Source organism: Chlorocebus sabaeus, chromosome X, assembly GCF_047675955.1.
Source record: "Chlorocebus sabaeus isolate Y175 chromosome X, mChlSab1.0.hap1, whole genome shotgun sequence".
Taxonomy (NCBI): domain Eukaryota; kingdom Metazoa; phylum Chordata; class Mammalia; order Primates; family Cercopithecidae; genus Chlorocebus; species Chlorocebus sabaeus.
The window spans coordinates 107,033,462-107,059,988 of NC_132933.1; the positions used below are offsets into that span (position 1 = coordinate 107,033,462).

Genomic DNA, 26,527 nt, shown 5'->3' on the forward strand with positions numbered 1-26,527 from the left:
AAGAGTACCATGCTTTTTATATTTCCTTATTAAGGAAATCTTTTCTTTTGTCTCCTTATAGACTATTCATAATTTTAGCTTTTATTTGAAGTTTATGATGCATTTCTAATTAATTTTTGTGTATGGTATAAAATAAGGGTTGAGATTCTTTTTATTTGCATGTAGATTTCTAATTTTTTTTCAGCACCATTTCCTGAAAAGACTATCCTATTCCTACTTAATTACATTGCTCTCTTTTAAGAAAATAAATTAACCATATATGCATGGGTCTATTTCTATTCTGTTGATAGGTATGTCTATCCTCATGCCAATATCACACAATCTTGATTACTAAAGACTAAAGTTTTATAATAAGACTTGAAGTCAGTAGTTTAAGTCCATCAACTTTATTCTTCTTTTTCAAACCTTATTTGGTTTTATTTTTTGGTTGACAGTTTATTAAATATACTACATTTGTACTTAATGCTGTAGTTTTAAAAATTATTCACACATGGACTTAGTAAAAATGCACTTTATAGAAAACCAACTGCAAGACCAAAATGAAAATAAGAACACACTTATTGCACATGTATTAGATAAACTGCTGAAATGTTATGAATTAATTTAACCTGTACATGTGCTTAATGAAGGTGATCATGAAATATTAGGTGGTTTGATTTACTTAAATTTGACACCAGACCGTGACTTCAAAAGTGTTAATGTTGAAATGTAGATGCAAAACCATCTATTAACAAAATCGTTTAATCTATTAGTCTTTGAAAAACAGAATAAAACATTGTTTTTCTTTTTAAAGATACTTTCCGAAATCCATTCTCTATGCACTCGTTCTCCCATTCAAAAAGTTAGTTGTGCAGGCTAATGAGGCAAAAAATCAATTCCTTTTAAAAAAAAATCCCAACAAACTAGAGCCTACTTACAAAACATGCAAAGGGAGAATTTTAAGTAGGTATTACTGCAGAACTGGTTAAAAGCGAATACAGCTGAGTGACAGAATATACCTTTCCTCTCACAATACAGGTCCTTCCCCCTTCTCTCTGGAAGAAACACATCATTGGGGCATGGACTATATAACGGCATAAAATGCAAAGACAGAAACAAAGAAGTTTGCAAGTTCTCTATATTTCTAGCTGTTGAGGCCGTATGTTTAAGAGCTGAAGTTACCTCTAGCGGCGAAACCAGAGCCAGGTATTAAGCAGCCAGAATCCTATGGTAATTGAATACATGACCATTTCTCTCTTGGCACGTTCTTTGTTCTCCTCTTCTAGATGTTGTAAGCGTCTATTTAGTTTGATTATCTGTCGTCTTAACGAAGCTGCACCTGCACCAGTCACGTCATCCAAAGTTCCTTCACTTGTATCTAGGTTTGAAGTGCCATACCTGATGTTGTCACGATGCAGATTAGAAGTGGTAGCAGCAGACCTGCCATTCTGCACAGGTCTGCGATTTTCACCCATCTCATTCACGATATGCTGGTAAGCCCTACGAGTGGAAGACTGGATAAATGACAGAATGCCATGAACAGAGGAAAAATTAGTTCTATTTTCGGGTAACATCTTGGGAAGACAGATCCAAGCTTCTTATGGTGATGGTGTCACGATGAAATAACTCCTGATCAACTGTCTATTTTGGCCAACAACATTTTCACTCAAAGAGCAGTCTCTTTTTAGCTTGCCAACCACACAGATTTCTTCATTTTGAAGGGTTGAAGGAGGTCTTTCTAAATCCTGAAAATCTGGTGGTCTACCACTTGAAGTACATGAAGTGGTGGTTTTAGTGCCAGAGGTTTAAAGGGAGTTGACTGAATAAGATCAAGATCCACTGGTCTTCAAAACAGAATGTCTCCGTTGTTCTCTGCTGTAACAATCCTCTCTAGAACCTGCATCATCACATTAGCATTTAGAACTCCTTCTTGGAATTCTTGTTCCAAGTCACCATTTGATGATGCTGACTTAATTTTTCTGGGACCCTCATTTGCTGACTAATATCTTTATTGTATTCCATTTCATACTGAAATTGACTAATTTCTTCCATCTCAGCACCAGTAGGAGAAGGAAGTGCTTCCCTACTCACCAAATAGGTACCAGCTACTACTTGCTATTTGGCACTATCTGCTCCCTTGCTTCATATTAAATGCTTTAATTTCATTCAAAGTACATGTGCTGGGTTTAGAGCCACTTTTGTTCCTCTGGGCCTGTAGAGAGTTCTCAGTGAGAGCTGCCAGGGTGGGTGCTCTCAGAGGCCATTAGCAAAATGCAGGAAAGAGCTAGGACAAAGCACCTGTCAGGTTGGCCTGTGGCAGACTAGGAGAGCCTCATGTGGTTATTTTAGATACTTTATAATTTCATATAAATTTTACAATAAGGTTTCCAACTTCTATGAAACAACTTGGTGGAATTTAGATTGTGATTACATAAAATGTATCATTTATCTATCTATCTATCATCTGTCTATCTAGATATCCCTCTCTCCACCTCTACTCACTACTCACTATGACAACTTTTTCTTTACCGCATAACTGTGCTTCCCCTGGAATAAATACTTTTCTTGTTTCTTTTGTGTCCTTAGTTTTCTATGTATTTACACATACTTTTGCTTCCAGACTCTTCTTCATTCCTTCTCTCAGTAAATTTGAATACATTAGATATTCCATCAGTTTTGTCTTTTTAAACAGAAATATCTCTTAACAAACCTCTGATCTGCTTAAATATAGGCAGCTTGCTCCCTAGGCCTGTTGAACACTCTCATCCTATAATCTCCCTTTGCCACCATCTCGGGTTTTTTTTTTTTTTTTTTTTTTTTTTGCCACCTTCTTGACTTGGTTCCCCTGTTGCCTTATATATTCCTCTTCCTTGGTTTACCATCTTTCTTAGTGACCACATACTCTAGTAGTTTCCCCAGAAAGAGGGCATGGGAGGTAAAATTTTTAAGACTATATAATATATATATATATACTTAAAATATATATATATATGTTCTTTAAAAAAATACATACATACATATATATATATGAGACAGAGTCTTTCTCTGTCTCCCAGGCTGGAGTGCAATGGCACGTTCTTGGCTCACTACAACCTCTGCCTCCTGGGTTCAACCGATTCTCCTGCCTCAGCCTCCTGAGTAGCTAGGATTACAGTCATGAGCCACTACGCCTGGCTAATTTTGTGATTTTTTAGTAGAGACGGGGTTTCACTCTGTTGGCCAGGCTGGTCTCGAATGCCTCACCCCAGGTGATCCACCTGCCTCGGCCTTCTAAAGTGCTGGGATTACAGGCGTGAGTCACTGTGCCTGGCCTTCCTTCGAATTTTGATCACATTGTTCTATTGTTTTCTAGCTTCCAGCATTGCTGTGGAAAAATAAAATACCACAGCCATTCATTATCCTTTATGTAAAAGCTGAGGTTTTGCTGTTGCTGTTTCATCTCTTTCTCTTCAGAGAGAACTTTTATTTGACCTAAGTAATGTAAAACTGCCTTGATGCAGCTCTATCTTCCATCTTTGTGATAAGCCCTTTCAAATTGGAAATTCAAGCTTTTTCAATTTTGGGGAAGATTCTGGAAATTATTTTGTTGCTGATGTCTTCCTTTCTGTTTTTCCATCTTATGTTTGTGGCCACAGGAACAGAAGAGAGGGACAGCTGTTGGTCTTTTCCATAAGTCTTGTAGACCTATATGCCTCTTAAACTATCTACATTTCATCATGACTTCAAGAAAACTAAATTATAAATAAGAAAAACAACGAAAACTTAAAAAAAATTTTGTAAAGCTTAGGAACTCATAAGTATACCTCAGCAAATGATTTTAGTTACTTCAATTTTCTTCTGCAAAATTAACACAGGTTATTCAGATTAGTATCTTCGGAATGGATTATTTTTGCCTTCATACTTATACTTTTTGGTCTATTTTCTGAGATGCTTTCCAAACTCGTATTGAATTTTTATATTATTGCCAACGGCTCTTCAACTTTTTGTGTATTCCGAATGTTCTTTCCTCGTACCATATTGTTCTAGTTTCATGGATACAATATATTATCTCTCAGAAGATATAAGTAATCCTTTTAAAAGTTTTCTTCTCTCTCCAAAGTTTGTTTCTTGTTTCTTTTCTTTTCTTTCTGGTTGTTTTGTTCCCTTTGTTTCATATTTCTCATATCTGATGACCCTTGACTGTCTGAATACATCATACAGCTTTGTACCAATGAGTAGGGTTTTTCAATTGTGGGAGACACTATAATGTGATTTGCCTGATCTATTTCATCAGAAAATCCCTAATGCCAATATCTCTTCTCCCCAACCACCCCAACTTTTCCTGCCTCCCACCCAGTTGGTCAGGTTCCAAAATGAAGACCTTTACAATAGCTTATGAGCATCTGGGAAACTGAAAGAGATGAGAAAGCCGACTGTGTCAACATTTAATAGGCAAATTTCCCCCTCTCTATAATCAACTGTGCCTGGTGTACCTTAGTCCAAAGACCCGCTGTCCTCATTTGCTACAAGAAATAAACCTTCAGTCTCCTGTTAGGATGAAGTAGGATCAGTGTCGACTGCTTGGAGTGGAGGAGGCACTTTGGGACCCCAATTCTTCTTAAATAGATTTTCAGTGAAGTCTCCTGTTTTTAGCCTTACTTTAACTAGCATTTCTACAGCTGCCACCAATTCCTAAGCTGTTAGGAGAAAGTTCTGAGGTGCAAACTGGGTTGTTTCTGGCTTTCCTGCTGCCGGCTTAGAATTCAGCTGAGTTGAGCCTTTTAGGTCAGTTACCATCTATCCATCTGTTTTCTGGCTTCCATAAATTTATTACTGTTGTCTTCTCTCTCTTCTCTTTGTTCTTGTGACTCTATGACAGATGTAAATGTATTTGTTCAGTTGGTCATTGTTATTCAGAACAGTGCTCTCCTTTTAACTTAAATTCATGGTACATTCATGTGTTTTCTAATGCACTTGTTTCCTCCCATTATTCCTGCTGTCCGTCTTTCACCTCAATGTAGCCATATATTTAAGTGTTAAACCTCATTCATGATGCCCACATAATGTTATAAATGACAGTTGCAGAATCCAGTACAACTGTAGGAAGAAACCATATATGTGTGTGCATGCCTGCACACATGCACACATAGGTTAGATTAAACTCCTGGTTTATTCAGGCCGGAATGTAGAATCTTCTTGGAAACAAGGTAGCTACCTTTCCACTGCCTGTGCTAGCATCTCTTGGAAGCTTCTATTAACATTTAACATGCAATCTTGGGTTTTTCTTTTGTTTTTTTGATCTGAGGAATTCATTTTTTGACTATGTCACAGTACCATCAAGGAAGCATTTACATAGATAATGTTTTTCCTTAGAAGACAATATTTAGATATATTCTGGAACATTAAAGACAATCTAGAGGGTAAATGTGCTAATGATTCTTTAGCTAAACTCAGTGTCAGCAAGATTTATGCTTATTTAAAGGATAAAACAGAGTGAGTGCCCAGAAGTCCCTGGATAATCTCTGTATCCTTCTTCTCAGTGTCCTGGAAAGCCTATTTCCCCATTAGTCCATGCACAGGTTTAATACAATATCTTATTTTTTTTTTTCTGGGGTGGCTCTGATCATGTTTTTGGTCAAAGGATCATCTAGCATTAAATTTTAGAACAGTTTCCCAAATGTGTGACTTGGTGTTGATGGAATATGGCAATGTTGATGTCCAGAGGAATCTTGGTATAGAAGCCATTTATTGCTCTGGCAACCATTAATATTATCTATGGCATCACACTTTTTTAGCCCTAAGCAATTATTGACCCATGTAAGTCATGCAGAAACTTTCAGTTTTAAAGAGTATACTTTCACTCTCGATATTCTGCCAAATGGTCTTTCTCCCAGGAATACATTTTAGTTTTATGTAATGGAGTGCAGTAGGACTCTGTTTCCTATGGGTTGGTCTAGTTATAGAAGCTTCAAAAAATGTCATAAGGTGCTGGAGACCTTCACGTGGTCTTATAGAAGGTGCTGCAAGGGCTACAGTGACTGGTACAGCCTACTTTTGGAGAACTTTTTTTTTTTTTTTAGCATCTAAATGGCGGATATAAGTGAGTTCAAAAAGACCTATAAGCCAGGCACTGTGGCTCACACCTGTAATCCCAGCACTTTGTGAGGCTGAGATGCGGGGATCACTTGATGTCAGGAGTTCAAGACCAGCCTGGCTAATGTGGCAATAACCTGTCTCTACTAAAAAATACAAAACTTAGCTGGGTGCTGTGGTGAATGCCTGTAATACTAGCTACTTGAGAGGCTGAGGTGGGAGGATTGCTTGAACCTGGGAGGCAGAGGCTGCAGTGAACCAAGATCACACCACTGCACTCCAGCCTGGGCCACATAGTAAAACTCTGTCTCATAAGAAAAAGACCTATAATTAGAAACAAAGTGACTTTTTTCTATTTCCGTAAAGAATATCCTTACTGTTTTGATAAGGATTGCATTGAATCTGCTTTGGTTAGTATGAACATTTTAACAATTTTAACAATATTAACAATATTAATTATTTAATATATTAACAATATTAATTATTTAATATATTAACAATATTAATTATTTAATATTAATTATTTAATTCCTCCGATCAGTGAGCATGGGATATCTTTCCATTTATTTGTGTACTTTTCAATTTCTTTCATCAGTGTTTTACAGTTTTCATTGTGGAAATATTTTACCTTCTCGGTTAAATTTACTCCCAGGTATTTCATTTTTTTATAGCTATTGTAAATTGAATTGTTTTCTTGATTTCTTTTTCAGATAGGCTGCTCTCTCTACATAGATATTCAGATATATACTATCTGTTAATCTAATATTATTAATGTTGATTTGGTATTCTGCAACTTCATTGAATTCATTTATTAGTTCTAACAGTTTTCTTTTGTGGAGTCTTTAGGATTTTCTATTTGTAAGATCATGTCATCTGCAAACAGGAATAGTTTCACTTCCTCCTTTCCAACTTGGATGTGTTGTATTTTTTCCTCTGGCCTAATTGTTCTGGTTAGGACTTCCAGGACTATGTTGAATAGAAGTGGTGAAAATGGGAGTCCTTATCTTGTTCCAGATCTTGGAGGAAAAGCTTTCAACTTTTTCCAGTTCAATATGATGTTCACTATGGGTTTGTCAAATAAGGTCATTATTATGTTGAGGTATATTTCTTCTTTACCTAATTGGTTGAGAGTTTTTATTATGAAAGGGTGTTGAATTTTGTCAAATGTTTTTTCTGCATCTATCGAAATGATCATATGGATTTTGTTGTATGGAACCACAAAACACCCTAAATAGCTGAAGCAATCTTGAGCAAAAAGAACAAAACTGGAGGTATCACATTACCTGACTTTAAAATATACTATAAAGCTATAATAACCAAAACAGCCTGGTACTGGGATAAAAAATAGACACATTGACCAAAGGAACCAGAATAGAGAGCCCATGAAAAAATTTACACATTTACAGCCAACTGATATTTGACAAAGATGTCAAGAATACACATTGGGGAAAGGACAGTCTTTTCAATAAATGTATTGGAAAAACTGGATATCCACATGCAAAACAATGTTATTAGGTCCTTATTTCTCATCATATGCAGAAATCAACTCAAAATGGCTGCATATTATTTCATGCTATATATGTACCACATTTTCTTTATCCAGTCTGCCATTGATGGGCACCTGGGTTGATTCCATGTCTTTGCTATAATGAATAGTACAATAATGAACACATGTGTGCATGTGTCTTTTTGGTAGAATGATTTTTTGGGGGGCTATATATACACAGTACAGGGATTGTGGGGTCTATATACAGGGATTGTGGGGTCTATGAAGCCATCAAAAAGAATGAAGTCGTGTTAATTCAGCAACATGCATAGAGCTGCAGGCCGTAATCCTAAGCAAATCAAAGCAGGAACACAACATCAAATATTGCATTTTGTCACTTACAAGTGGGAGCTAAACATTGAGCTCACACGGACATAAATGTGGGAACAATAAACACTGTGGACTATTGGAGGGTGGAGGGAGGGGGTGGGTTAAAAAACTAGCTATTGGATACTATGCTTACTACCTGGGTGATGGGATCCTTACTCCACACCTCAGCATCACACAATATTCCCATGTAACAAATCTGCACATGTACCCCCGTATCTAAAATAAAAGTTGAAATAAAAAAGAAAAAAAACTCTAAAGAAATAAACACAAAATGGATTAGACTTAACTGCAAAACCTGAAACTATGGAACTACTAAAACAAACAGGGAAAATGCTTCATGACATAGATATAGAAAATGATTTTTTGGATAAGACCTCAAAAGCACAGGCAACAAAAGCAAAATTGGACAAATGGAACTATATTAAACTAAAAAGCTTATTCATAGCAAAAGAAACAATCAGCAGAGTGAAGATATAACTTACAGAATGGGAAAGGATATTGGCAAACTATACAAACTATGGGGGTTAATTTCCAAAATATGTAAGGAACTCAACTCAAAAGCAAGAAAACAAACAACACTATTAAAAATTGGCAAAATACCTGAATAGACACTGTAAAGAAGATATACAAGGGGACAACAGGTATATAAAAAATGTTCAGTATTGCTAATCATCAGCGAAATGCAAATCAAAACCGCAGTGAAATATCGCTTTATACCTGTTAGAATGACTATATCAAAAAGACTATTACAAAAAGTGTTGGTGTGGATGTGGAGAAAAGGTAACTCTTACACACTGTTGGTGTGAATGTAAATTAGTACAGCCACGATGGGAAACAGCACTGAAGTTCCTCAAAAAACTAAAAAGAGAACTACCATATGATCCAGCAATACCACCACTGGGTATATATCTAAAGTAAATAATATCAGTATATCAAAAAGACATCTCCACTCCCATATTTACCACTATTCACAATAGCCAAGACGTGGAATCAACCTAAGTGCCCATCAACAGATAAGTGGATTAAAAAAATGAAATATATATATATATATAGAGAGAGAGATTTATATACATGTATATGTATACACATATATACACACATATGCCCACATGCCATGTATGACAGCATGAATGAAACTGGAAGATATAATGTTAGTAAAATAAACCAAGCACAGGAAGATAAATACTGCACGATCTCATTCATCTGTGGAACCTAATAAAGCTGATCTCACAGAAGAGGAGAGTAGAATGGTGGTTACCAGGGGCTTGGGTGATTGCAGTGTAGGGGGAATTGTTGGTCAAAGGATATACAATCTCAGTTAGACAGGAGGAGTAAAACAATTGTACAGAATGGACAAATATATAGAAAGGGATACTAGACAAGTGACCGCCTGGGGTTGGGGGTTGGAGGGAAGAGGATAGAAGGGAGTGGAGAGAAATAGGGAATGACCACTAATGGTTATGGAGTTTCTTTATTAGATAATGAAAATGTTCTCAATTTGATTATGGTGATGGTTGCACAGCTCTGTGACCATACTAAAAACCATTGGATTGTACATTTTAAAGGAGTGAATTGTATATTACGTGAATTATATCTCAATAAAGCTGTTGAAAAAGAAAGTGAGAGTGTTTCATCAAGGTATAAATAGCTAAATAACCTACATTTATTCATAAAATAAAGCAATATAATAAGTGTGACCAATCTATGACTGAATGTTATCTTTTTTTTTTTTAAATTGCCACTTAAAATTTCAGTTTAAATAAGGATCTTTTTTTCCTCTTTGGTACAGAGATGATAAATCCAGACATTTTTGCCCCAGCAGAGCTTAGTGAGCTGTAGCCATTGTGAAAGCAGCCACCGAAGGGGATTTCACCCATGAGTCAAGGAAAGCTGAATTCTCATGCCCTCAATTTTATTCCTTGCTTTGAAATTTCCTTTAGCAAGTTTATGTGTTTTACACGTTTGGCAGTAGAGTCAAAGTTAAATAATCAGCAGTATTCAAGTCTTGAGGCATCTAGTCCTTTTTGCAAATTGGATTTTTCTCATTTGAACTCTCAGCTCAGATTCAAGGAGTTCAGTCTAAGTCTGTGCTCTCACATTAAGGAATAAGCAAAGTTCATTCCCATGTTGTTCTTTTCTATAGGATGGCTGTTACTAAGTTAACATAATTCTTTTTTTTCTTTTTTGAGACAGACTCTCACTCTGTCACCCAGGCTAGAGTGCAGTGGTGTGATCTCAGCTCACTGCAACCTCCGTCTCCCGGGTTCAAGCAATTCTCCTGCCTCAGCCTCCCGAGGAGCTGGGATTACAGGCGCCTGCCACCATGTCCAGCTAATTTATATCTCTATTTAGTAGAGATGAGGTTTCACCTTGTTGGCCAGACTGGTCTCGAACTCCTGGCCTCAAGTGATCCACCCATCTTGGCCTCCCAAAGTGCTGGGATTACAGGTGTGAGTCACCATGCCAGGCCAAGTTAATATAATTCTTTTTTTTAAACAACTAGTATTAAATGTTTTAAGAGCCTGAATCAGAAATGTAAGAAAACCCTCTCAAATCTACATTTTTCAAACTATTTAAAGAGAACAAACCCTGACTCAAATTTCAAGATGACATTTTTTAAAAGACTGCACAAACTACATTTTTCTGCTGCTATGTAAGAGGATGTTTTGTAACTTCTTAATGTCTGTTACGTGGCTCACATGGCTTTTGGCCAAAGTTACCGTTTATGCTTATACTTCATCTCTTGTAGAAATATTCTTGCCTGCCTTTTCAGTGCCTGATCCACACATGGCCTATGATTAATCACTATTCACATTTTAATTAGTTCCAAGACTAAGCATAGAATTGAAGAAAATGTTTAATCCATAACATATATATCCCAGTTGATGGTGTGCATTTCCAAAGTTGTATATCATATTAAGAAAGGACCTGAATGAAAAGGCAAAAATGGATTTCTTTTTTCTTTTTTGAGATGGAGTCTCACTGTGTCGCCCAGGCTGGAATGCGGTGGCGCGATCTCAGCTCCTGGCAGCCTCCACCTCCCTGGTTCGAGCAATCCTCCTGCCTCAACCTCCCGAGTAGCTGGGATTACAGGTACCCACCACCATGCCCGGCTAATTTTTAAATTTTTAGTAGAGAAGGGATTTCGCTATGTTGGCCAGGCTGGTCTTGAACTCCTGACCTCAGGTGATCCACCCACCTCGGCCTCTCAAAGTGCTGGGATTACAGGTGTGAGCCACTGCGCCCAGCCAAAAATGGAATTAAAAAAAAAAAATCTAAACCCTGATGCCATTCGCTGGAAGATTTATGGCTTTAAAAATTCCCTCTATAGTCATTCGACAATCAATTTTCTCTCTGGTCTGGATTGCACATGCTAAAGATATGTTTAGAGTCTTCGTGCTCCTTTCCAATATTACAAGGACTCAGTTGCGTTGGTTTGTCGTTTCAAGGTCTTATTTTCCAAACAACCTCATAGCTGAGAAGAAACTAAAAAAATTGAATATTGAGTCTGAAACATATTTTATAAGTTTCCTTTAAAGCATACGACCTTCTCAAACTCTTATAGGTCCAGAGATGCCAGCAATTTATAGTAATAGATCATCTCCCTCATTTTACAGATGAGGGCACTGAATCCCAGCTAGTAAGCCAAGATATGTATCTGCTTTTGGCAAAACAATTTTAAAGGATGTAAGCAGTAGCACGAATGTATCAAACCAATGTGGCAGTGAAGCTCTAATTCTGAATTATTTTTTAGCACACAATAAATGTGAAGAAAAAAATTATATACACACACACACTATGGACATGTGTATGTAAATATATTTGAGTTTCAGAAGAGGCTTAACTAACTGGACTCTGAGCATTCCTAGTCTACGTTCTTAAGAGTAATACCAACCAATGAATATGAGGTTTGAATACTACCCAAATTTTGTAAAGAACTTGCTTTGAGAATTCAATTCTACAGACATTTATTAATGCCTGCCATATGCAAGGCACAGTGTCAGATGCTAAGAAGGCGTTGCATTTCCTTTAACAAATAATCCCAAAATCTCAGTAACTAAACACTTAGGTCACAGTCCAATGCATTTAGCAAGTGTTGGCAGGATGACGGGGTGATCCAGGCTTTATCCAGTCTGGTGGCTTTATGTGACAGACTAGATTCTCACCAAACCCAGCCAGTGTTGAAGATGGCAGAGTAAATTAGTTAAGGTAAGTTATACACAATAGTATGCTGAGGCAGGTTTGTACAGGTTCACAAGAGCCACTGATTAGCATCTCTTTCCAACTCCAAGTTCAGTAAATGTTGAATAAATGATCACTTTGGTAGCTTGAAAACAGCCATGGTGGGAGGATTTACATCACAGAACTCAGCAAACACTACAAATACGAGTTATGTGATTTTTTTTAAATTTTGTTTCATTCGAACATCCCGTTGGTAAACATCTACCAACACAGGAGTGCTTATATGATCTGCTGTTACAAACAATCCCCGTATGTCAGTGACTTGATATAAGAAATTTTTATTTCTCCCTCACATCACTATGTAATGCCAGCTGACAGTGGGGACTCTGCTCCAGCCAGTAAGTCAGGCATCAAACTCCTTTCAGTGGAGCTCCACTATCTTCACATGGATTCATAGTCATCTGGGGATATCTGCTTACAGAGAGGGTAGGTGGAGAGAACACAGAGACCACAGTGATGTGACACATCACTTCCACACACTCTAGTAATGAGAACTAACCACAAGGCCCTATCTGGATGTGAGAGAGACAACAAATGTTTGACAATGAAGTGTAGCAAAAGAAGTAATACTGTAAAGGGATTGAAGGGCTGAGAAATGTTTTTTTTCCCTAGATTCAGAAAGACCTGGATTCAGGAAGTACTCATTATGTCGAACAAATCCTCCTCATGGGATGTAAAGTTGACCATTCCATTGATAAAAGAGAGTCATAAGATCAGCCCATATTCAAAGGGAGGGGAAAGAAATGCCATTTGTCGATGGGAGAAGCACATCAAGGAAGGAGCACACTGCAGAAGGGCATGGATACAGGAAGACATGACTCATGGGAAGACTTTTTTTTTCTGTCTATATTATTTATTTATTTATTTGTATTTTATTGACGTATAACTTTTTTTTATTATACTTTATGTTCTAGGGTACATGTGCACAACGTGCAGGTTTGTTACATATGTATACATGTGCCATGTTGGTGTGCTGCACCCATTAACTTGTCATTTACATTAGGTATATCTCCTAATGCTATCCCTCCCCCCTCCCCCCACCCCACAACAGGCCCTGGTGTGTAATGTTCCCCTTTCCGTGTCCAAGTGATCTCATTGTTCAATTCCCACCTATGAGTGGGAACACGCGGTATTTGGTTTTCTGTTCTTGCGATAGTTTGCTGAGAATGATGGTTTCCAGCTGCATTCATGTCCCTACAAAGGATACGAACTCATCCTTTTTTATGGCTGCATAGTATTCTATGGTGTATATGTGCCGCATTTTCTTAATCCAATCTGTCATTGATGGACGTTTGGGTTGGTTCCAAGTCTTTGCTATTGTGAATAGTGCCACAATAAGCATACGTGTGCATATGTCTTTATAGCATCATGATTTATAATCCTTTGGGTATATACCCAGTAATGGGATGGCTGAGTCAAATGGTATTTCTAGTTCTAGATCCTTGAGGAATCGCCACACTGGGGAAGACATTTTTAATAATCTACCACAACCTCCTATCAGCAGCAGGATCCCACCAACCTGGCCTGCTCTCTCTTCTTCCACATACACCTCTTGAAGGCATTTTGTGACTTTGGCTATCTGTTATGGTGGCCCTAGTGTCCACAATAAAGTAATTTGCTTGTGGCCTGCAGGACTTGACGAAAACTCAGAATATGCTAACCCAGTCTTAGGTCTCTGCTTTTACTCTGTTTTTTGTTCTAGCCATTTGTCCACTGGTAATTTCTTCTCTAACAGGCCACTGACTTCTTGAAAGCAAGGCCTGGGTCATTCTAACAGGTATAAGGTGATATCTCATTGTGGTTTTGATTTACATTTCACTGATGTTTAGTAATGTTGAGCATTTTTTATACACCTGTTGGCGCCTTGTGTATCTTCTTTACAGAGTGTCTATTCAGGTATTTTGCCCATTTTCTTGCTTTTGAGTTGAGTTCCTTACATATTTTGGACATTAACCCCTGTAGTTTGTATAGTTTTCCAGTATCCTTTCCCATTTTGTAGGTTGTTTGTTCACTCTGCTGATTGTTTCTTTTGCTGTGAAGAAGTTTTTTGGTTTAATATAGTCCTGTTTGTCCAATTTTGCTTTTGTTGCCTGTGCTTTTGAGGTCTTATCCAAAAAAAATCATTGTCTATATCCATGTCATTAAGCATTTCCCACTTTTTTTTTTCTTTCTTGTAGTTCCATAGTTTCAGGCTTTGCAATTAAGGGCTAAGCACAGCTTTTTACATATCAAGCTTCAATAAATATTGAATAAATTATTCAAATTGACCATCTCCAATTTTTACCAACCTTTCTGTATGATCTTCCCCAATATGTAATTATTTCTGATTATTATTTAAGAAAAGAAAGCAAATGAAGCAATATTGAAGTCTCCTAGAGAATTTCTAAAAATTATTCTTTATTTCTAGCCACACTGTTTCTCACAGGCAAATACCATCCTTCATCTGCTATCTATGCCTGTGGTTAGGCTTCTAAGAGCAGCCCAAGGAAGGCCAAGTACTTAGTGGGTGCTGAATGAAGGAACAGGAAGAATCAGAATAAACTCTTTCCACAACTGTTTTTTCAAAAAACACAAAGGAATAGAGCCTTGGTATTGTAAAGGGCTGTGAGCCTGGTGTGGAAAAACATCATATGAGAACAAAGAATGAATACATACCCCGCTCTTAGAAGCCAACCACATACACACCTCTTTCTCCCTCCCCCAGACTGTAGAATCTGTTGATGCCATTAGGAAAATTGTAGAAATTCCCGCTATGTTCCACTTGATTCCAAGTGCTGCCTCATGACCCTGTCAGCCAAAAAATCTTTGTCAATATACTCACCACTAATTCTGATGCAGTCTTCGTCTTTTAGATGTGTTTGTTGACCCTCCTCCACTTTGGTAAGCACCTGCTCATTCCAAGGCAAGGCAGTTTCAGATGAGTCCCAGTACTTCACCCACCCAATTAAATTGGATATTCATGCAGTTTTAATTTCTCCCATTTTCCAACCCCACTTGTGATTTGGAGAATTAGCCAAGCTTCTCTATCTGCTTGTCTGTAAAATTGGGCTAGCCATTTACATAAAAGAGAAAATCTGCAAAATAAGCTGAGATTTTCTTTTCAGAGATTACTTAGCTTGAGTCAGATTTTAGGCCTTGCCCATTCCCACAGGCCGAGAGGAGCTTGTAGAGGAGTTACCCCCCTCCCCCATACCTTAAGGTTCTTTCTGGGAGAGAAGCAGCCCACCTTCCATTCTCTTTCCAGATAATTCTTGTCTCACCTCACCGCCTACAATGGACTGAATGTTTATGTTCCCACAAATACCCCCCCAAGGTGATAGTATTAAAAGGCGGGGCATTTGGGTGGTAATTAGGTCATGATTTGGATTGATGTCCTTATGAAAGGAATCCCAAAGTGCTCACTTGCCTCTTCCCCATGTAAGGACACAGTGAGAAGTCTCCATCTATGAGGAATGGGCCCTCACCACATACTGAATTTGCCAGCGCCTTGGTCTTGCACTTCCCAGACTCCAGAACTGTAAGAAATCATCATGTTTTATTTATAAGCCACCCAGTTTACGGCATTTAGTTATAGCAACCTTAACAAACTAAGACACTGCCCATGTTTAACTTAGCTATGTAATTTTTCTGTTTGTTTTTTGTTAGCTCTTTGATATTTTTGTAAATTGTAGTTATTTGCATTTGGATCAAACACTTTTAAAATCAATGAATAGATATTTGTCTGTGTGAACTATTTATCATGAACCATTGATTCAAAGCAAAACAGAAAAGTATTATTTATAGAAATTCTGTACTATTGCCATATAATCACTGTATTTTAATACCTTTATTGAGGTGTAATTGCTATAATATATGCTGTATAGATTGAGAATGTACAAGTTGATAAGTGTTCACATGTGTATATATACCTGTGAAGCCATCTTCACAATCAACACAATGGACAGATCCATCGCCTCTAAAAGTTTCTTCCTGCCCTTTTATAATCTCTTTCTCCCAACCCTCATCCCACCTATCTCCAGGTTGGGAGGAACAAGTACTATTTACTATTTCTGGTTCTGGGTGAGCACTGGATATTGTTCCCTCTGAAGCTTTCATGTGGTTCTTTCCCTATGCTTGTATAGTTTCCTCAGATGCATGTGCTAATTAGTACTCTGCTGAATACTCGAGAGGGACCTCCGCAGCAATCCTGAATTTTTTCTCTTCTCTCTACACTGCCAAGTCTAGTTGCCTTGGTCTCCCTCAGATTCTCAACTTTATTTCTGCAACTCAAGGAGTCTTCTGGGCCCCTTCTGAGTTCCCCATCCCTGCACTATGACCTAGACACTCTCTCCAGGCAGTAAACTGGTGCAATTGTAGGGCTTAACTACTTTGTTTCCTGTTTCTCAGGAATCATTGTCTTTATTGCTTAATGTCGAATGTCTTGAAAACTTTTTTTTTCCATATATTTTGTCCAGTTTTTTAGTTGCTTAAGACAGGAGTATAAATCTTCTCCCTGATATTCCATTTTGGCTAGAAGAGGAAGTTGCTCATAGTTCTATTGTTTGCTATAAAAATCTTAAGGGGCAATAAAATTTCCACTAATAAGCTGTAGGAAAATGTTTTTATAAGTTCAATAAGCAGATTTGGAAGGTAAATTTAACTTCTCAACTTCTTAAATACAGGGCCATGGAAACATTTAGAAGATCAATATTTATTACAACTGTGTTTGAAGGAAAATGAATGAATTGAATAAAAACTTAGAAGTGAATAAATGAAGTGGCATGATTTCTGATTTCTTTTCTCTTTTGTCCATTTTCTTACAGTGTCTTCTCTCTGATGTTGGCCCACGCTCCTGCATTTAAACTTTACCACTCAACCCATCCATCTATCCATCTACTAGTCCATCTATCAAATGTTACCGAGTGCCAGGGATAAAATGACAGGGAACCTCCTACAATGTATGTACATATGGTGGGTGGGAGTTCTGTTATTGTAGAGGCCTGAATAAAATGCTGAAGCATTGTGGAGGGCAGAGTCATTAACTTGGGGCAGGGCTGGGAAACAGATTAAGGAAGGCTTCTCTCAGGAGAAAACATTTGAAGTGAGTATTGGAGAGTGGCTGGCGTTTGGCTAGGTTGAGATGGGAAGGAAGAAGCATTTGAAAGAGAGGTAAAGAGCTAGGCGAAGGTGAGTGTGGGGAAAAAGGCCAGTCCTATTTCTGGACTGGTAAAAAGCTGATTGTGGCTGGGGTCTAGGGGCTGGAAGGTGGCACGGCAGGAAATTAGGCTACAGAGGTGGTTGGAGCCAGCCTAAGAACTCTGAGTGCTAAGTCAGTGTCTCCCAAGAACCTGAAGTTTCATAGCATGGAAATAACATAATCAGATGTGGGTTTCTGGGCTCTCTAGAGGAGGCAGGTGGCAAAAGGCTCCACAGGATGCTGCTGAAATCTTCCAAGAAAGGATACTAGTCCCTGAACTCAGACGGGGAGGATGCAGACTAATCCAAGAGACATTTCTGCAAGAGAACTGGAAATGTACAGTGACCGGTTGCATGTTGAGAATGAATGAGAGGGAGACATAAGGATAAATGCCTCTAGGTTTTTCAATTTGAGAGAACTGGCAGATGTCATGTAATTAACTGAGATGGAGACAGAAGACAGAATAGGTTTGAATTAGCTTTTAGTTCCACTGAGTTTAGGGTTTTTAACGGATCACTCATGTGGAGAGATAGAACAGGAAATTGGACCTCAAGAGAGAGGTCTAAGAGTCGATGGCACAATGCCATAGTTAGAATGATCACAATTGGTTTGATCATGGTGCATAGAATGAGCATAAAATAATATGACATTCTTGTTCTCTGGAAAACTTTAATGGAGAATTTTGTACTTCAAATATCTACCAAGCAAAGATATTCATGCAGGCCAATTTCTGAGTATCCCAGTGCAGGAGATAAAAGTCTGCCGTAATATTCTCTATTCTCTCAGTGGGCAAAGGGAGTTAAGGTATTCTCATCAGTTGTCATGAATTCTAGAATTTTACACAGTGTAATAATGTTCTTCAGTCAAAATGAAAAAATCAGACACAGACATATACTGTCTACAGACTTTCTAAGCAGTGACCACTGGAACAGAAAAGCAAGAAGAGCATCTGAAAGAGAGTCTCAGGAGTCAATGCCGAGCCCTTTTCAAAGAGTTGCTATTTTAAGGTCAGCTCTGATTTAAATATTCCTGGTACTGAATAAGCAGGGGAACTTGGGAAAGCCTGAGTCACCCTCACACCATTAGCTGGCTTCATAAACCAAGACACATTCTGACTTGGCCATTTTATGAGCCTGTGAAAGTGAGATCTATTTGAGGAAGAAGTGATTTGATGTGGCCTTTAAGCAGTGGAAAAGAAAACACTTGCCACTTCCGGAGGACTTCCTCAGAGGAGGTGCTGCCTCAGGCAGTAGAACCCCGCTGGCATTTCCCAGTCTTCTGAAATGTCAGAAATATTGGCTACAACATTTGTGTTCATAAGGACTACATGTTTGAGAATTATTGGTGGACAACTTTGTTAATGTCAATCTGTCCAAAGCTCTAATTAAGTTCTTTCCTTCCTTAACTAAGATGGTCCAAGGTGAGCAGACAGTGTTATATATTGTGAGGAAGCTCCCTTTCCCCAGGCTACAAGATGTAGGCAGAGAAAATGAGGAGCCCAGTTTTCCCGAATCCTAATTCAGGAAATCCCTCAGACATGGCATGGTTCCATTCCTGTATTTCAGTGTCAGATATTCGGTGGCATGGCCACTTAGTTTTCAGACTGAGACCAGATTTGGTGGGTTTTGTGTCTTTCATAGAAGTAGACAGCACCAAGAAACTTCTTGCTCTTGCTCTAGTGCTACCTGGGATGAATGATTCTTAAATATAACACAGATTACAAAATGGTCAGGATTTGCCATCACATGCTTTAAAAGTTTCTTCTTTATATCACTGGAAGTTGTTGACGGCAATAAAAATATGCAATAGTAACTCTCTTCAGAAACTTCTAGACTTGCAAACACAACCCTGAGAGGAGAGACTGTTGTCATCCATCTGAGAATATTTGGAAGGTACTTGATAAGATAGAAGCTGATCTTCAAAGAGCTTAGCAATTCTTGGCAAGTGGATCCTGTCCTGGAAGTCGGGGCTTTCTGTCTTCTGGGAAATGAGTACCTGAAAACAATGGTGGATGGGCAACTACAGGCCATGTCTACAGATGTCCAGTGTGAGGCTTCTGCAATGAATCCTTTGACTGAAATGCACAGAATGCTCAATGGAGTAAAAGCCTTGAGTCTTTTGTATCCAAAATTCACTGTGTGGAACAATGAATCACCTTAAGGATGTGGTATGAAGGGTTAGGGAGAATAGGCGCACACTCAAAAGACCACCACCCTTGTTCCAAACTTCTACTGATCACTGAACTTCTACTACCAGTCGTTCTCTACTTTCCCTCTTTATGGAATGTATGGAAGAAAAACAGGTATTGCCACCAGGCTGTGAATTAATTAATCAAATTGACTCCCTAGTTAATTTCTGGGCCATTGGTTGCAAAAAGAGAACGCGAGGAGCCCAGTAAAACTACCTAATTATACTTTTGCTTACTTATTATATGGTCTGATGAAACATTACCTTAGAAGTGAGAATGCCTTACAATACACTAGTTTTTGGTGGCCATTTTATTGGATATTTACTATGTGCCAGGTTCTGTACTAAGCATTTCATAAGCACTATTCTTAGAAAAGAACCTGAGAGAAGGGTAGTATGACTCTTTTACAGATAAGGAAACTAACAGTCCCTGAGGTTAAGTGACTTAACCAACGTCAATGAGACCCAAACCTAGGTTTGTGTAACTCTGCTGTCCTATTCTGCTTAGACTTTCGTTATATCTTTAGCCAGCTGTCTTAGTCAGCCTGAGCTGCTATAACAGAATACCACAGACTGGGTGGCTTAAACAACAAACACCTACTTTCTCACACTTCTCAAGGCTGAAAGTCTGATATCAGGGTGCCAGCATGGATGGGTTCTGGTTAGGGCTCTCTTCCTGGGTTGCAGAAGGCTGCCTTCTTATTGTATCTTCAGATGGTAAGAGAGGGATCATCAATCTCATATCTCATCTTATACGGGCACTAATCCCATTCACAAGGGCTCCATCCCCCAATATCTAATCACCTCCCAAAGACTCCTCTTCCAAATACTATCCCACCGGGGAGTAGGGCTTCAACGTATGATTTTAGTGGGGCCACACTAAATTCGCAGCACCAGTCGTAATAATATTTTTCTTCATACTTAAAAATGTGGCTCCCCCCCAATAGCTTTTAGATGGTTTTCCACTAGTGTTTATGGGTTTGCATGCATCCGTCCTCACTGTTTGACTCAGTCTCCGTTGGGGCCAGCTTTTGCCCACATTCACTTGTATATACCTCTTGCTTCATCCAAACTAAAATGTTTCATGTTCCCATACATGCCCCATGCTTTTCATCGTGTTTCCTTTTGCCAAAGCAGAAACACAGGGGTGGAGGGTAGAAAGAGCTGCATAGTGTTCATCTTTTGCTCAGTGTTGAGGCAGGCAGAAGCTGAAGACAGTGTTTTAAGGAGGGCTGTATCAGATATGAGAAACATGACACAGCCTCATGTCCATGTGTATGACCATGGAAGGCAAAAGGCCATTCTCCACAATTCTCTGTAGAATCAATAAGGCTTGAATCCCAGAGGTCAGAAGGGACCATGACACCATCATGGTCTCCATTGTAGCAGCTTTGCAGACACTGGAGGAAAGCACCTAGGAAGGTACACCATACTCACAGAGAGGGTGGTGGTCTGCAGAGTGGGCATGACTGAAGTGCTGTCCCTCTCAAAACATTAGATAAAGACCAGAATGGAAGAAAAAGAGAGGATAGTATGGAAACACAGATTAAACTCTCTGTAAGATCCTGGAAGTAACTAGAATGATTTGGGAGGGGGACACTTTTGGTGCTGAGACTCAACATTACCCAGAGTTGTCAAAGAAATCTGAGTTATCCCCCTTCTGTGACCTCACCCTCATTTATACAACCAACTGGTGGGGATTGGGCAAGATTGACTTCATTTATTTGCGAAACATGTCTCGTATACCTAATATGTGCCAGACACTGCAAAGCTCTGAAGATCTAAAGATAAGACTCAGTCCCTGCCCTCTCAGGACTTACATCATGGTAACACATCTACTTCTTATGTCCACAGAGGTTTTGCACTGTATATCTCTTAGACTTCTGTCCCAGGGTTGTCACCAGTGGTCACACAGATTGTTTTCTACACAGAGATTTTGATGTGAATGGCAACCCCTAGAGTTGTATATTGCATAGCCTGCACAACCTGTACAACTGCACTTGGTGGCCCTATTTGCCCAAATAATTTCCCCCTAAAATACCTTCCCCTGCAACTCTGCCTTCCAAATTTTTCCCCATGCATCTCTGATCTGAACTCCTCTTTCCATCCTGGCCTTACCACAACCCCCAAGGCATTCCTTTTTCCTCAGACCTCCTTTGATATTTTCTGCCTGTGGTGGTAAACTGAAAATTAAACAGGGCCTCCACGGACCCTTTCTTGTTTAGAGTTTTTTAACTATTAGTTTAGCCTTGCGTTTATTTAGCTTTTTGCCAGCCTGAATCTTATCTCCCTGCATGGTTTTTGGTAGTAAGGGTAAGAACTGTGTCCTATCCATCTTTGTGTCTCCCCACAGGGCTTTGCACATAATTGAAATTCAATAGGACGAAAGAAGAAAGTGGTATTTAAAATGAGAGACTTTTCAAAGAGTGAAAGATGCCAGTTGAAATGGAGTGTTTGTGACAAAAATCTTCGGTCAATACGTTTTTCAAATTCTTTCAATGTTGACTCTCAAATATTTATGCTAATGACAACCAGGAAAAGCGCAGATATTGGAAATGTGCCAAACCGAGACTAAGTCTGGCCAACTAATTCTTTTCACCAAACCTTCTGTAAGAGTATCTAACAAGAAAAGTTTCAGGCACCACTGACCCCTCACAACTCTTCCTCAAGGGAGTCAAGCTCGATTCATGCCTCAGGTTCAAACCATTCGTGAGAGGTCCAAAGTGCGGTGATCTGAGGCTACAAGAGAGAGGGAGGAAGATGGAGAGAGAAAGTCAAAAGGCAAAGGATCTGAAAATGAAAGAAAATATGTAATCAATTGTTTACATAGAGCTTGGATTTAGAACCTTTAGATCAGCTAAGGTCATTTCCAAATAATTACTTAAGTGATTTTATTCTTATAAAGAACAGCTACTTTTTCCACAAAAGGATGGAACGAAGGAAGTAAAGAAAGAATGGAAAGAAAGAAAGATTTAGAAAGAAAGAAAGAATGGAAAGAAAAAAAGAAGAGAGGGAGGGAGGGAGGGAGGGAAGGAAGGAAGGAAGGAAGGAAGAGAGGGAGAGAGAAAAGAGAGAGGAGGTGGAGGGAGAGGGGAGAGAGACATAATATAATCAAAAGGGTAGGGCAAAAGGGAGCTCTCCAAAAAGACCATTATTTGCCTTTTTGGTATTTTATTGAAGTTCAATATGCTTTAATTGACACAGGAGTCTGGAATGCTCTGAAACTGTGACTAAGGGGACAGCCTCCCTGGGTAATTTAAGCTTCCTTTTTCATTCATAACCTCAACCACAAGGTTGAACTGGCACCCTGTTCTTTTTGAATTTCATGAGTAAAAAATGCACTGAAAACCATTACTCTAGCCAGAATGAGTGCTGCTTCCTCCAGATCTACTTACTGACAAATAGTACGTCCTAAACCAGGTAGCTGACTAAGTCCTTAGTCACAGAAACAGAAGTTTTTCATCCCATCAGCCTTTTCCTCTCCCAGTTGGCCAGGCTGCCCCATCTGCTCTGATACACTGGAGCCCGTTGAGTAAATTAGAAACCCAACTTCAGGGAGTGAGCTACAAGGAGAAAAACCCCAGCATCCTGTACCCTCTGACAGTAGCACCAAACAAGGACATTTAGGAAAGAAAATGCAAGTAGCTTGACATAGACTAAGAATTAGCAGCCTCTGTGGTCTGATACTAGGGAGCCTGGGAAGGCCCTAATGTCAGCTCCCACCATCACCACCACAGGGCTGTGGCCTTCTTGGGTAATGCTCTAATCCTCCCTCAAAGGTCAAGTGATTAAGGCCTCTACGACGTTATTACTCACATCTTCATGCGAATGCATAAACTGAAAGGCAAAGACAGGGAGAGAGAGAGAGAGGAACAATGGGGGTTAGGGGGTACATTTCAAACCCCAAATCAGAAGCCTTGAAGTGCAGGGTACATTTGGGAAAGTGATTTCATTTCTCTGGGCACCATCTTCATATGAAAGTTGATCTAGCTAGATAATTTTTACATCTTTCTGTCTTCCTTCCTGTCTTTCATTCTGTTTCTTTCCCTTTCTTCTTGTCTACGAGTATTTATTGAGCCCCTACTGTGTGCTACATTTTGGTATAGGCATTGTGAATACCACTGTAAACAAAATAGGCTAAATCTGCATCCCATGTAGCTTACATTCTAGTAGGGGAAACATAATAAGCAAAGAAATACATAATGCAGATAATTCTCAATTTGCATTGTTTTGATATGCGTGAATTTTGATTACCATGGTTTAGTTAACACCAGGTTCCCAACAAAACAGTTCAAATTTTAGTCACCACAGCATATTAATTGTGAGTAGCTGCTGCAAATTTCATTGCTAACTCTCCGGGCCACAAATGGCTATGTAAGTGACAAATGTTCATCATAATCAGTGACCAATCGCATTACTTCTTTCAAAATCATTCAGTGATTGGTCACTGTGCATCTGTTACTCAGTTCACACAAGGAAAGCAAAGCCTGTAGCTGGGTTGCCTCTTTGTCTCCCAGTGGTAGAGAGGTACTGTAGGCAAAATAATTGAACTTTTAAAGCACTACTACTGTTGGATAACACTCGAGGTCAACCTGATTCTCTTAAATGGAGATGTGAAAATTTGCTTTTCACACCCAAACACAACTTCATTAATCCATCCAGTGGACCATGGAGTTATTTCAAATTTGAAAGCGTATTAGATGTACTTTCAGACAGACTAGGAATGCTCTAACTAGAAATCATGCCATTTCTTTAGCTGAGTTTTGAAAGAAATATGACATAAGACACGTACTTGAACACATTCAAGCACCGCAGCAGGAAGTAACAGCAAGTAGTACGCCTGCAGTATGGGAGGCAGTTTTCCTATGCCACGCAAGTAACTTTATGGGCTTCTAATAAAAGGTTAATGGAGTTGTAGAAGAAATAGTTGACCATGGCAATGTGGACACACTGCTGCTGTTTGAGAGGCTCTTGATATGCAGCCAGAGAAACTTAGTGAGGGCAAACTTACGAACACAAATGAAAAAGTGATTTTGTGGTGAAAGAGATGACTATATCCCAGAGGAAGGAACACTGGTGAAAAACTTCACATTAAAAGAGCTCTCAGAGATATTTCATGACATTGAAAATGCAAGGTACAAACATTGGAAGCTGATCCAATAAACTTAGAAAGGAGGATGGCTATTCACCAAGGAGTATTAAAAAACATTCTCTCTGCACTGTAGGTTTTATGAAGAGAAGAAAGAAGCAAGCACTGCTCAAACTACTCTTTTTGTAGTTTGTACAAATTTATGTGGTACATGGAAAATTTTGTTATGTGTATATAGTGTGTAATGATCAAGTCAGGGTATTTACGGTGTCCATCTCCTGGGTACAGCACATTTTTAACTATAGTCACCCTACTCCGCTAGCAAACACTGAATTTATTCCTTCTGTATAACTGTATATTTGTACTCATTAATCAACTCTTCTTCATTCCCCACTCCCCTCACCAGTTCCAGTCTCTATTCTCTAACTTTCCACCCTCTACCTCCATGTGATCAGATTTTTTAGCTCCCGCATATAAGTGAGAACATCTGATATTTGTCTTTTTGTGCCTTATGACCTCCAGTTTTTCCATCCATGTTGCTGCAAATGACAGGATTTCATTTTGTTTTATAGACAAATAATATTCCATTGTGTATATATACCACATTTCCTTCATCCAGTTTACCACTGAAGGGCATTTAGTTGGATTTCATATTTTTACTATTGTAAATACTGCTGCAATAAACATGTAAGTGCAGGTATTTCTTTGATATGTTGATTTTTTTTGGGGGGGTAGTTATTCCAAGGGTAGGATTGCTGGATAGAATGGTAGTTTTATTTTTAGCTTTTGAGAAATCTCCATACTGTAAAACTACTCTTGATAAGTTTTTTAATTGTGGCAAAACATACATAACATATGATTTACCATTTTAACCATTTGTAAGTGTATCTTTCAGTGGCATTCACAATGTAAAAGTATATTCACATTGTTGTGCAGCCATCACTACTATCTATCTCCACAACTTTTTCGTCACCCCAAACAGAAACTCTGTGCCCATTAAACATTCCCTCTTCCCCATTCCTCCCAGCCTCTGGTATTCTCTATTTTACTTTGTCTCTACGAATTTGACTGTGCTCATATGAATATAATCATATGAGTAGAATCATACAGTATTTGCCCTTTTGTATCTGGCTTATTTCACTTAGCATAATATCTTTAAGCTTCATCCATGTATTAGAATTTCATTTCTTTTTAAGGCTAAACAGTATTCCATTTTATGTATATACCACATTTTGTTTATCCATTTGGGTTGTTCCCACATTAGTCTATTGTAAATAATGCTGCTATGAAGGCCGTGCACGGCGGCTCATGCCTGTAATCCCAGCACTTTGGGAGGCTGAGGTGGGCAGATCACTTGAGGTCAGGAGTTCGAGACCAGCCTGGCCAACATGTTGAAAGCCAGTATTTACCAAAAAATTTTTTAATAAATTAGCTGGGTGTGGTGGTGTGTGCCTCTAGTCCCAGTTACTCAGAAGGCTGAGGCAGGAGAATCGCTTGAACCCAGGAGGCGGAGGTTGCGGTGAGCCAAGATCGTACCACTGCACTCCAGCCTGGGCAACAGAGTGAGACTCCATCTCAAAACAAAAACAAAAACAAAAACAAATAATGTTGCTACGAACATTGGTGTGGAAATATCTGTTCAAGTCCCTGTTTTTAACTTCTTTGGGTGGATACCTAGAAGTAGAATTGTTAGATCATATGATAATTCTGCTTAAATTTTTGGGAAACTGCGACTCTGTTTTCCACAGTGGCTCCCCCATTTTACATCCCACCAGCAATGTGCAAGAGTTCCAATTTTTCCATATAGTCACAAACATTTGCTACTCTTTTTTTTTTTTTTCTGTAGTAGCCATCCTAATGAATTTGAAGTGCTATTTCATTGTAGTTTTGATTTGCATTTCCGTAA

The 26,527-nt window shown here is 38.8% G+C and overlaps 1 pseudogene; it reads right to left on the reverse strand.

The window, feature by feature from the left end:
• Positions 1-1,163: 1,163 nt before the first annotated feature.
• On the reverse strand, positions 1,164-2,031 carry LOC103231856 (mitochondrial fission factor-like; annotated as a pseudogene).
• Between the last annotated feature and the right edge of the window lie 24,496 nt (positions 2,032-26,527).